This window comes from Arachis stenosperma, chromosome 5, assembly GCF_014773155.1.
Source record: "Arachis stenosperma cultivar V10309 chromosome 5, arast.V10309.gnm1.PFL2, whole genome shotgun sequence".
NCBI classification, from domain to species: domain Eukaryota; kingdom Viridiplantae; phylum Streptophyta; class Magnoliopsida; order Fabales; family Fabaceae; genus Arachis; species Arachis stenosperma.
The window spans coordinates 76795104-76805108 of NC_080381.1; the positions used below are offsets into that span (position 1 = coordinate 76795104).

At 42.3% G+C, this 10005-nt stretch overlaps 1 non-coding gene across 1 annotated transcript; it reads left to right on the plus strand.

Annotated features, from left to right (window-relative positions):
• The first annotated feature begins 9609 nt into the window (after nt 1-9609).
• Nucleotides 9610-9717, plus strand: LOC130984851 (small nucleolar RNA R71). The gene has a single exon (XR_009088757.1). It is a non-coding gene; the product is annotated as a small nucleolar RNA R71 (small nucleolar RNA).
• The last annotated feature ends 288 nt before the right edge of the window (nt 9718-10005 follow it).

The following is a 10005-nucleotide window of genomic DNA, read 5'->3' on the forward strand; positions in this document are numbered from 1 at the left end:
CATTAAAACCTTGGCTTCTCGATTTGAATAATAAAATAAGATCTAAGCCAAACCGAGTCACGTAATTATTTATTTATTTCAAATTCGTTTCCTTTACTTAGGCAAAACCAACTTCAAACCCCATGATAAATTGTTTTAGTCTTGCAAGAATTCAGAATTCAAAGAGTACTTAAAACCTTTCCCAAAACATTTTAAAATGAAACTTGTCAATAGACATTCAAGTTTTTTCAAAGTCATTGAAACTCCTCTAATTGAAACCCTCAAGTCAAATTCAAAGGCATCACCCTTGTCACATTTAAAACAGCCTTAAAACATAAGTTTCATTCTAAATAACTTTCTCCTGAAAGAAATACAATGCCTTTCTTAAGAAGCAATACTAAATCACAATTTCCTCTTTAATAATTCATTTCAAAAGCATGAATCATCCTTTTCTTGGTAATTCAAATAAAATAGTAGAAGTCATTAACTCATCATTTGTTTCAGACAACATTTCAATAAAGTCTCAAATTTTATAGAAATTTTGGCAGCACCTCTCCTAAAACTTGGACTTCACCACCCGGTTCGGGTCCCAACTAAACCGTTTCACAATCATTTTCAACAGTCCAAAATCCAAAAATCAAATTCAAAATCAAACTAAGTCCATTAGTCGACTCATTTGCAGATCTCAAGGAAACCGTTTCAAATCAAATCAATATCAACCGATTTAACTCATTTCCAAAGCTTTAAAGAAATGGCTCAGTAACAAATCATTTGCCAAAACCAAGTCAATTAAAGTAAACTAGGCTGAATTCAAAAGTGCATTCGACTTTTCACAATATCAAAATAATTAACTCAGTTCAAATCAATCATCAACGGATTAAACTCAGATTTTAAATCTTTAAAGAATCATCTTCAAAACATTCCATTTCACAAAGCCGCACAACAATCCAGCCAAACAAACATTCATAATCATTCGAGACAATCAATTAATACATAAGGCTGATACAATCACCAAATACACAATGTCTCACATCAGTATTCATATGTAATAATTCCATTACATAAAACATAGTTTTTGGAAAGTGCCCCTACCTCAAAACGCAAATCCATAATCCAAACGCCTCATGAGTTCTTTTCGCCTCAACTCGAAATCAACCGCAGCCAACAACTCGACTCCACTTGCTTTCTTAACAATCTCAACAATTCTAATCGCAACATATAAAAATCAGGACTCAACCCCACGTTACAAAAACTCATATTCATTAACCAATCACAACAAGTTACTAACGTGAGGCTTTCGAAATAGAAATACTCACTGAATTATCAAAACAAAGCAGCTGCAATTTCAAACCAGCCCCGGCAACAGCTCCGGCGGCGGCCAGAAGCTCTGGTGGATCAACTATAAAAACTGTGCAGCATCAAAACCTTCTTAAAATCCAAAATGACCAAAACTACAAATTAAAACCCTTACTGGCAGAGTTCTGCAGCGATGGCAATGAAGCTTTGGGCGGGAGGAGCGGCGACTTGAACGACACCCAGGAGCTGGCAGCAGTAGCGATAGCTCCCTGCCTGCTCTTCCGATCGTATCTCCTCTCCCACAGATCAGACCAGTGGCAGACCCCTCAGCAGTTGCAGTGCTGCAGCTTTGAAAGGTGAGCAACGGCAGCGGCGCTGCGGCAAGGAGCACAGTGACGGCGTGTCTGGGCGCGGCGGTTCCAATGTAGGCGACACGAACAGCAGCTGGGCGTAGTGGTCAGACTCCCAGCTCACCTCAGCTCTCTCTGTCTCTCCTACTCGGTGTGACTGGGCAGCCTTCCTCCTTCTTCGAGTTCGACGGTAATGGACCCACGGCAGCATTGCACTTCCTCCATCGATCGCCGTCGGCGAGCGGCAGGGCATGACAGAAGCCCCGACGACAGCGACCCACGACCACCCTCCTACTCGCGTAGTTCTCCGTTTCAACCTCTCTCTCTCCTCTGTTCGCAGTTCATGGCATCGGCGATGGAGGCTGCCAGGGCGACGATGGTGCACGAAATTATGATCTCAATGGTGCCAACAACTTGGTACGCACAATTGTAATCTCAACTCTTTTTTACAACTTTGCACAACTAAGCAGCAAGTGCACTGGGTCGTCCAAGTAATAAACCTTACGTGAGTAAGGGTCGATCCCACGGAGATTATCGGCTTGAAGCAAGCTATGGACATCTTGTAAATCTGAGTCAGGCAGATTCAAATGGTTATTGTTCATACCCTGGGTTAAAGTTGTCCGACCCGGAATGTTCTACAGACAAAGTGACCGACCCCTTCAGGTCAGGATGACCCGACCTCTTCTCAAAGAGCTCGGCCAAACTACCAGGAAAGCCCAGTAAAGGGCCCAAACAGAGGAACACGACCCGAATCCAAGGGCAGCCCAAGCCTATAGAGATGAAGGCGGTTCCTTTAAAGATAAGATGGCCTCACTCGAAGATAAAGATAAGATAAGATAACTAACTTATCTTATCTAAGGAAGGTCTCTCTACACCATTATAAATACATTGGAGCACCCAGGTATAACTCATACTCTGATTCTACTAAATACCTACTTAATACCCTTGCTATCTTAAGCATCGGAGTTTCTTGGAGGTACCCCCACCCTCCGAGGACAAAGGATCAGCACCATCACCAAATCTAACAAGTCGGACATGACAGCTCCGACCAGCACAGAAGATCTCGTCCGAGATCGACCTACAGTTTCAGGTAACCCTCAAAACATTGACGCCATTGCCGGGGACCTGGAAGTCATCTCATTATCATGGCGGACGACCATGACAACGACCACACTTCAGACTTAGAAGATAGAACACCGCACGAAAATATGGACTCTACACCAAAGGATACTTCCTAACTTAACATCAAGAAGAACTCTCCAAATGCGGAAGCCATGGATGCGCTTCAATATCATTTAAAACAACTTGAAGAAGAAACCCTGCGTCAATGAGAGGCCGAGAAAGATCTACAGAGGGAAATAAGGTGGCGCCGGGAATCGGAAGACAAACTCCTAAAACTTGAAGCCGATATCAAGACCTAAGCCAACCGGTCCTTTCCTAAGGATAGCTTCCGCAGGGAACAAGATCCATTCACCAAGGAGATCATGAAGACCAAAATCCCAAAGGACTTTAAACTCCCAGATATAACCTTATACGATGGCACTACAGATCCCGGCCATCATCTCAGCAATATCAGAAGTAGAATGTACCTCACCGATGCATTAGACGCGGTTCGCTGCAAAGCCTTTTCGACTACTTTGATGAAGACGGCAATCAGATGGTTCGACAATCTACCTCCTAGGTCCATCACGAGTTTCAATGACTTGGCCAAGAAATTTTTGGCCAGATTCTCTATCCAAAAATACAAAGCTAAACACGCTCCAAGTCTATTGGGAATCAGGCAAGGAGAACAGGAAATTCTTCGCAACTACATGAAAAGATTCAACAGGACATGCCTAGACATACAGAACCTACCAACAGAGGCCACCATTATGGGCCTCATCAATGGCTTGCAAGAAGGACCTTTTAGCCAATCTATATCGAAAAGATACCCCACATCTCTGAACGAGGTACAGGAACGAGCTAAGAAGTACATCAACATGGAGGAAAACTCCGGATTAGGAGAGACCTCGAAAGCCGAATTCACCTCCCGGGATACAAACAAAGATTCTAAAAAGAAGGAAGATCGACATGGAGAGAAAATAAAAAAATACCACAATTACACCCCACTCAGGGTGTCTCTTGTGGATGTTTACAGAGAAGTCTGCAACACGAAAAAAATACCTCCAGCTCGGCCACTCAAAGGCAAAAAAAGAGGAGGAAACCGGGCTTAATATTGTGAATACCATTGAATACGCGGGAATTCTACCAATGAATGCTTCGATTTAAAAAATGTCATAGAAAAACTAGTAAGAGAACAAAAGCTAGATCGATATTTGGCCACCTGTGATGATGAGCAAAGAAAAAGAAGATGAGCCGAAGATATTGGACAAACTGCGCGATCACCTCGTACACCAGAAAGACATGTCCACATGATACACGGCGGATTCGCCGGGGGAGGAATCTCCAAATCATCTCGCAAAAGACATCTCAAAGACGTATATCATGTCTGGTGCGCGAAATTGTGAACAATACTTTTCACAACTCTCATAATCCCCGGTAATGAACCCCAAAAACTTGGTGCTCAATACCTTGGCATAAACACAACTTCGCACAACTAACCAGCAAGTGCACTGGGTCGTCCAAGTAATAAACCTTACGCGAGTAAGGGTCGATCCCACGGAGATTGTTGGTATGAAGCAAGCTATGGTCACCTTGTAAATCTTAGTCAGGCAGACTCAAATGGGTATAGGTGATAAACGCATAAAGCATAAAGATAAAGATAGAGATACTTATGTAATTCATTGGTAGGAACTTCAGATAAGCGTATGAAGATGCCTTCCCTTCCGTCTCTCTGCTTTCCTACTGTCTTCATCCAATCCTTCTTACTCCTTTCCATGGCAAGCTTATGCAAGGGTTTCACCGTTGTCAGTGGCTACCTCCCATCCTCTCAGTGAAAATGTTCCTATGCTCTGTCACAGCATATGGCTAATCAGTTGTCGGTTCTCGGTCAGGCCGGAATAGAATCCAGTGATTCTTTTGCGTCTGTCACTAACGCCCCGCCTGCTAGGAGTTTGAAGCACGTCACAGTCATTCAATCATTGAATCCTACTCAGAATACCACAGACAAGGTTAGACCTTCCGGATTCTCTTGAATGCCGCCATCAGTTCTCGCCTATACCACGAAGATTCCGGTTAAAGAATCCAAGAGATAAACACTAGAGCCTTGGTTGCTTGTAGAACAGAGTGGTTGTCAGTCACTTTGTTCATAAGTGAGAATGATGATGAGTGTCACGGATCATCACATTCATCAAGTTGAAGAACAAGTGATATCTTGGACAAAGAACAAGCGGAATTGAATAGAAGAACAATAGTAATTGCATTAATACTCGAGGTACAGCAGAGCTCCACACCTTAATCTATGGTGTGTAGAAACTCCACCGTTGAAAATACATAAGAACAAGGTCTAGGCATGGCCGTGAGGCCAGCCTCCCAATGATCTAAGAACTAGATGTCCAAAGATGAAAATACAATAGTAAAAGGTTCTACATATAGAAAACTAGTAGCCTAGGGTGTACAGAGATGAGTAAATGACATAAAAATCCACTTTCGGGCCCACTTGGTGCGTTCTTGGGCTGAGCAATGAAGCAATTTCGTGTAGAGACTCTTCTTGGAGTTAAACGCCAGCTTTTATGCCAGTTTGGGCGTTTAACTCCCATTTAGGTGCCAGTTCCGGCGTTTAACGCTGGAATTTCTGAGGGTGACTTTGAACGCCGGTTTGGGCCATCAAATCTTGGGCAAAGTATGGACTATCATATATTGCTGGAAAGCCCAGAATGTCTACTTTCCAACACCGTTGAGAGCGCGCCAATTGGGCTTCTGTAGCTCCAGAAAATCCACTTTGAGTGCAGGGAGGTCAGAATCCAACAGCATCTGCAGTCCTTTTCAGTCTCTGAATCAGATTTTTGCTCAGGTCCCTCAATTTCAGCCAGAAAATACCTGAAATCATAGAAAAACACACAAACTCATAGTAAAGTCTAGAAAAGTGAATTTTAACTAAAAACTAATAAAAATATACTAAGAACTCAACTAAAACTACTAAAAACATACTAAAAACAATGCCAAAAAGGGTGCAAATTATCCGCTCATCACAACACCAAACTTAAATTGTTGCTTGTCCTCAAGCAACTTAAAATCAAATAAGATAAAAAGAAGAGAATATACTATAGACTCCAAATTATCAATGAAACATAGCTCCAAATTAGATGAGCGGGACTAGTAGCTTTTTGCCTCCGAACAGTTTTGGCATCTCACTTTATCCTTTGAAATTCAGAATGATTGGCTTCTTTAGGAACTCAGAATCCAGATAGTGTTATTGATTCTCCTAGTTAAGTATGATGATTCTTGAACACAGCTACTTATTGAGTCTTGGCCATGGCCCAAAGCACTCTGTCTTCCAGTATTACCACCGGATACATACATGCCACAGACACATAATTGGGTGAACCTTTTCAGATTGTGACTCAGCTTTGCTAGAGTCCCCAATTTAGAGGTGTCCAAGGTTCTTAAGCACACTCTTTTTGCCTTGGATCACAACTTTATTTCTTTCTTTTTCTTTTTCTCCCCTTTTTTTTTTGTCTCTCTCTTTCTTTCTCTTTTTTTTTTTGTATTCACTGCTTTTTCTTGCTTCAAGAATCATTTTTATGATTTTTCAGATCCTCAGTAACATGTCTCCTTTTTCATCATTCTTTCAAGAGCCAACAATTTTAACATTCATGAACCACAAATTCAAAAGACATATGCACTGTTTAAGCATACATTCAGAAACAAAAGTATTGCTACCACATCAAACTAATTAAGCTAGTTTTAAAGATGAATTCGAAATCCTGTACTTCTTGTTCTTTTGTGATAAAAACAGTTTTCATTTAAGAAAGGTGATGGATTCATAGGACATTCATAACTTTAAGGCATAGACACTAAGACACTAATGATCACAAGACACAAACATGGACAAACATAAGCATTAATTTTCGAAAAACAGGAAATAAAGAACAAGGAGATTAAAGAACGGGTCCACCTCAGTGATGGCGGCTTGTTCTTCCTCTTGAAGGTCTTATGGAGTGCTTGAGCTCCTCAATGTCTCTTCCTTGTCTTTGTTGCTCCTCTCTTAGTTGTCCCATGTTGGAACTCAATTCTCCTAGGGAGGTGTTAATTTGCTCCCAATAGTCTTGTGGAGGAAAGTGCATCCCTTGAGGCATCTCAGGGATCTCATGATGAGAGGGGTCTCTTGTTTGCTCCATTCTTTTCTTAGTGATGGGCTTGAGGTCATGCCTTTTCAGTTGAACCGGCTTCCCTCTTGAGTTTCTCTTCCATTGAGCGCCCTCTTCACCAATGTCTGTGAGGACTTGGTCCAACCTTTGATCAAAGTTGACCCTTCTTCATGGCCACAACTTCATAGAAGTGGTCTTGATGCACCCTTGAGATGAATCTCTCCATCTCCCATGACTCGGAGGTGAAAGCTTTTGCCTTCCCTTTCCTCTTTCTAGAGGTTTCTCCGGCCTTGGATGCCATAAATGGTTATGGAAAAACGAAAAGCAACGCTTTTACCACACCAAACTTAAAAGGTTTGCTCGTCCTCGAGCAAAAGAAGAAAGAAGAGAGTAGAAGAAGAAGAAATGGAGGAGAGGGAGATGGCTTTGTGGTTCGGCCAAAAGGGGAAGAAGTAGTGTTTAGGGTGTGTGAAAATGAAGGAGTGAAGATGATAGTGGGATTTGATAGGTGGGGGGTTTTTGGGAGAGAGGTGTTGAGGTGATTGGTGAATGGGTGAAGAGGAGAGAGGGTGGTGGGGTTGGTGGGGATCCTGTCCACAGATCCTTAGGTGTCAAGGAAAAATCATCCCTGCACCAAATGGCATTCAAAAACACGTTTTGAGCCAATTCTGGCGTTAAATGCCGGGCTGGTGCCCATTTCTGGCATTTAACGCCAGGTTCTTGCCCTTTCCTGGCGTTTAACGCCAGTCTGGTGCCCCTTTCTGGCGTTAAACGCCCAGAATGGTGCCAGACTGGGCGTTAAACGCCCAACTGCTACTCTTACTAGCGTTTAAACGCCAGTAAGTTCTTCCTCCAGGGTGTGCTGTTTTTCTTCCTTTTTTTCATTCTGTTTTTGCTTTTTCAATTGATTTTGTGACTTCTCATGATCATCAACCTACAAAATAAAATAAAATAACAAAAGATAATATATAAAATATAACATTGGGTTGCCTCCCAACAAGCGCTTCTTTAATGTCAGGAGCTTGACAGAGGGCTCTCATGGAGCCTCACAAATGATCAAAGCAATGTTGGAACCTCCCAACACCAAACTTAGAGTTTGAATGTGGGGGTTCAACACCAAACTTAGAGTTTGGTTGTGGCCTCCCAACACCAAACTTAGAGTTTGACTGTGGGGGCTCTGTTTGACTCTGATTTGAGAGAAGCTCTTCATGCTTCCTCTCCATGGTGACAGAGGGATATCCTTGAGCCTTAAACACAAAGGATTCTTCATTCACTTGAATGATCAACTCTCCTCTATCAACATCAATCACAGCCTTTGCTGTGGCTAGGAAGGGTCTGCCAAGGATGATGGATTCATCCATGCACTTCCCAGTCTCTAGGACTATAAAATCAGTAGGGATGTAATGGTCTTCAACCTTTACCAGAACATCCTCTACAAGTCCATGAGCTTGTTTTCTTGAGTTGTCTGCCATCTCTAATGAGATTCTTGCAGCTTGCACCTCAAAGATCCCTAGCTTCTCCATTACAGAGAGAGGCATGAGGTTTACACTTGACCCTAAGTCACACAGAGCCTTCTTGAAGGTCATGGTGCCTATGGTACAAGGTATTGAAAACTTCCCAGGATCTTGTCTCTTTTGAGGTAATTTCTGCCTAGACAAGTCATCTAGTTCTTTGGTGAGCAAAGGAGGTTCATTCTCTCAAGTCTCATTTCCAAATAACTTGTCATTTAGCTTCATGATTGCTCCAAGGTATTTAGCAACTTGCTCTTCAGTGACATACTCATCCTCTTCAGAGAAAGAATACTCATCAGAGCTCATGAAAGGCAGAAGTAAGTCCAATGGAATCTCTATGGTCTCATTTTGAGCCTCAGATTCCCATGGTTCCTCATTAGGAAACTCATTGGAGGTCAGTGCACGCCCACTGAGGTCTTCCTCAGTGGCGTCCACTTCCTCTCCTTCCTCTCCAAATTCGGCCATGTTGATGGCCTTGCACTCTCCTTTTGGATTTTCTTCTGTGTTGCTTGGGAGAGTACTAGGATGGAGTTCAGTAACTTTCTTGCTCAGTTGTCCCACTTGTGCCTCCAAATTCCTAATGGAGGACCTTGTTTCAGTCATGAAACTTTGAGTGGTTTTGATTAGATCAGAGACCATGGTTGCTAAGTCAGAGGGGTTCTGCTTAGAATTCTCTGTCTGTTGCTGAGAAGATGATGGAAAAGGCTTGCCATTGCTAAACCTGTTTCTTCCACCATTATTGTTGTTGAAACCTTGTTGGGGTCTCTGTTGATCCTTCCATGAGAGATTTGGATGATTTCTCCATGAAGAATTATAGGTGTTTCCATAGGGTTCTCCCATGTAATTCACCTCTTCCATTGAAGGGTTCTCAGGATCATAAGCTTCTTCTTCAGATGAAGCATCTTTAGTACTGCTTGGTGCATTTTGCATTCCAGACAGACTTTGAGAAATCAAATTGACTTGTTGAGTCAATATCTTGTTCTGAGCCAAAATGGCATTCAGAGTATCAATCTCAAGAACTCCTTTCTTCTGATTAGTCCCATTGTTCACAGGATTCCATTCAGAAGTGTACATGAATTGGTTATTTGCAACCATTTCAATCAGCTCTTGAGCTTCTGTAGGCGTCTTCTTCAGATGAAGAGATCCTCCAGCAGAGCTATCCAAAGACATCTTGGACAGTTCAGAGAGACCATCATAGAAAATACCTATGATGCTCCATTCAGAAAGCATGTCAGAAGGACATTTTCTGATCAATTGTTTGTATCTTTCCCAAGCTTCATAGAGGGATTCTCCATCCTTCTGTCTGAAGGTTTGGACTTCCACTCTAAGCTTACTCAATTTTTGAGGTGGAAAGAACTTTGCCAAGAAGGCATTGACTAGCTTTTCCCATGAGTCCAGGCTTTCTTTAGGTTGTGAGTCCAACCATGTCCTAGCTCTGTCTCTTACAGCAAAAGGGAATAGCATAAGTCTGTAGACCTCAGGGTCAACCCCATTAGTCTTGACAGTGTCATAGATTTGCAAGAATTCAGCTAAAAACTGATGAGGATCCTCCAATGGAAGTCCATGAAACTTGCAATTCTGTTGCATTAGAGAAACTAATTGAGGCTTAAGCTCAAAGTT